This window comes from Otolemur garnettii, unplaced genomic scaffold, assembly GCF_000181295.1.
Source record: "Otolemur garnettii isolate 467f Iridium unplaced genomic scaffold, OtoGar3 scaffold00126, whole genome shotgun sequence".
NCBI lineage: Eukaryota > Metazoa > Chordata > Mammalia > Primates > Galagidae > Otolemur > Otolemur garnettii.
In genome coordinates, this window is record NW_003852521.1 from 5,045,643 (window position 1) to 5,049,188 (window position 3,546).

The 3,546-nt window shown below is 42.4% G+C and overlaps 1 non-coding gene across 1 annotated transcript; it reads left to right on the top strand.

The window, feature by feature from the left end:
• On the top strand, window positions 1–107 carry LOC111727828. The gene has a single exon (XR_002775284.1). It is a non-coding gene; the product is annotated as a U6 spliceosomal RNA (small nuclear RNA).
• The last annotated feature ends 3,439 nt before the right edge of the window (window positions 108–3,546 follow it).

Here is a 3,546-nt window from a genome sequence, read left to right on the forward strand (position 1 = left end):
GTGCTCGCTTCAGCAGCACATATACTAAAATTGGAACAATACAGAGAAGATTAGCATGGCCCCTGCACAAGGATGACACGCAAATTGGTGAAGCATTCCACATTTTTACAATAACTACTTACAATAACAATAAGAAAATGCCATGAAGGCTATGTTAACCAGTTTGATGAACAATATCTCAAATTGTATATAAAACCAGCACATTGTATTCCAAGACTGCATTAATGATTTAATAAAAATAAATAAATAAAATAATTTTTACCAAAGCCGAGTATGATGGCTCACACCTGTAATCCTAGCACTCTGAGAGGCTGAGGCCAGTGGATTGCTTCTGCTCAGGAGTTCGAGACCAGCCTGAGCAAGAGGGAGAGCCTGTCTCTAAAAAACAGCCAGGTGCTGTGGTGGACGCTGTAGTCCCAGCTATTAAGGAGGCTGAGGCAAGATGATTGCTTCAACCCAAGAGTTTGAGGTTGCTGGGAGTTATGCCACAGCACTCTCCCAAGGGCAACAAGGTAAGATTCTGTCTCACAAAATAATAATAATAAGAATTTTAATCAAGACCACACCATACAGAAAGTGCATTTTATCAGTCACATCTGTCATACTTCTAGTCACTAGCCTGTAGCCCTATCTTCATTTTCTTTCTTTTTTTTTTTTTTTTTTTTTAGAGACAAGAGTCTTACTTTATCGCCCTCAGTAGAGTACTGTGGCGTCACAGCTCACAGCAACCTCCAGCTCCGGGGCCCAGGCGATTCTCTCGCCTCAGCCTCCCAAGTAGCTGGGACTACAGGCGCCCACCACAACGCCCGGCTATTTTTTTGTTGCAGTTTGGCCAGGCTGGGTTTGAACTCACCACCCTCTGTATATGGGGCTGGCGCCCTACTCACTGAGCCACAGGCACAGCCCTCTACCTTCATTTTTTGGCGTTGAGGGTGCAGGCAGTGGTGAACTTGTGTCCAGTCCTCCTGGAGGCTGAGAAGTAAATTCGCCCACCTGATCTGGGTAAGCACTCTGGATAAGGAACAAGCTGGGTCCTGAGGAGCACAGGGCCTGCTTGAGAAACTTTCTCTGACAAATGTAATACTTGAAACCATGACCTACTTCCCTGAATTCTTTGCATTCTTCCTTGTCATGGAGGGATTGTTTATCAGGCACGGTGCCAGAAGTGACTTGAAATCTGTGTCACTGTTGCAATTGGAGATAAAATGGTAAGGTCTCTTCAGTCACCACACTTAGAGCAGTTAGGACAAAAAACCTTGAGCATTCAAAAGACTTCAACAGTTCTTTAATTTATATCAAAGGAATAACTGATCTTCATTTTAATCAAAGCAAAACAAGTTTTCTATATGATGAACAAAATGAAGACTGATTTAAAACTGCCATCAAACTGAATTCAAAGTAAACTTTAACTCCTGAAGTTTTTACCAAAATAATAATAATAATCAACTGAGTATCACCCTTCATCAATCAACTAATTTCTGTTTAAAAATTTAATATTCTAGGCCTGGTGCAGTGGCTCACCCCTGTAATCCTAGCACTCTGGGAGCCTGAGGCAGGTGGATTGTCTGAGCTCACGGGTTTAAGACCAGCCTGAGCAACAGCAAGACCTCGTCTCTAAAAATAGCTGGGCACTATGGTCGGCGCCTATACTCCCAGCTACTTAGGAGGCTGAGGCAAGAGGAGTGCATGAGCCCAAGAGTTTTGAGGTTGCTGTGAGCTATGATGCCACGGCACTCTACCAGGGAGGCAAGGTCAGACTCCATCTCTAAATAAATATTAAAATTAAAAATAAAAATTTTATATACTAGCTTTGGTCAGCATGGAGAAAGGTTATAGTAGTCAGGATCGATTCAGTGTTATCATCTCCCATCCTAAGATACTTGACCTTCCTCTGAGCCTCCATGCCCACCACAACTTTAGTGGTGACGTGTTCCATTGCTTTTCAATCCTTTTTTTTTTTGGCAGTTTTTGGCCGGGGCCATGTTTGAACCCGCCACCTCCAGTATATGGGGCTGGTGCCCTACTCCTTTGAGCCACAGGCACTGCCCTGCTTTTCAATATTTTTTTCAAATAAAACAGAGCAGAACAAGAACAAAAATTTCCATTTAAATATTCAGACTAGAGTGGCACCTGTGGCTCAGTGGGTAGAACACTGGGCCCATATACCGAGGGTGGCAGGTTTGAACCCAGCCCTGGCCAAACTCAACAACAACAACAAAAAATAGCCAGGCGTTCTGGCCGCTGTCTGTAGTCCCAGCTGCTCAGGAGGCTGAGGCAAGGGAATCGCCTAAGCCCAGGAGTTGGAGGTTGCTGTGAGCTGTGACGCCATGACGCCACAGTACTCTACCAAGGGCAATAAAGTGAGACTCTGTCTCTAAAAAAAAAAAAAAAAAAAAAAAAAAAAAATTTAGATTAACAATATAGAAGTCAAGAACTCACATCTAACTAAATATTGGTTAAGTATGTCATTTCTGAAATAATTAAGAAAAAAACAATCATAGTCTGGCTCATTCTTAGCAATCTCCTGTACATTATAATCCTATTCTTTCTTCCCCCCAGTTTGAAGTACAGTGCATATCAATTGTAAATTCAAAGTAGAGAGACCACACCTAAGATTGAACAGAATCCAGGGTTACTAGTGTTGAGTTTTGCATATGTACCCAAGTGAAGGATAATTTCAAACAATAGTTTTTAAGATGAGTTTTTTGAGCAGTTTATTGTAATGTAGTGAAACATTATCACCAAGAATTAAAAATATAAAAAGGTTAAGAACCAGAAAACACCTCAACAATCTTGTTTTTTTTTTTTTTTTTTTTTTTGCGACAGTGCCTCAAGCTGTCCCCCTGGGTAGAGTGCTGTGGCATCACAACTCACAACACCCTCCAACTCCTAGGCTCAAGAGAGTCTCCTGCCTCCACCTCCCAAGCAGCTGGGACCACAGGCGCCTGCCACAATGCCTGGATATTTTTTGGTTGTAGCCATCATTGTTGTTTGGCTGGCCCGGGCTGGATTCAAACCCACCACCTTAGGTGTATGTGGCTGGCGCCTTAGCCACTTTAGCCACAGGCGCTGAGCCACAATCTTGTTTTATGTATCACAATGAAATATACTTCATAAAGGAAACTATCAAAGAACACAATGAACCATCTCCTCAATAACACTGGTCAATATCAAGGAGTGATGGAAATTCATCATTGTGGCCCACAAAACCCAGAGCCTGTAAGAAATTGTGTGCTCAGACACAAAGAAAAATAGCAAACCATAAATCGTCTTCTGAAAGACACACCAAAGGGCAGACAGCAGAGATGGGAAAATTACACAAAAGAAATGTCTTCTTCATAAGGAAAGACAATCATTTGCCCAAGCAATCTAGTTTCTTCGCTTAAAAATAGAGTGCACCCTCAGGCTCTTTTATTTTTAGGTGTACTCAGCTGTGCTAAGGTAGGACCGTCACTGTTACATGATGATACAATGATCTGCCAACCATTCAATCCAGGGGCACCTGTTTTATCCGGACTTCTCTCCCATTGATACTCACTCTTGGTT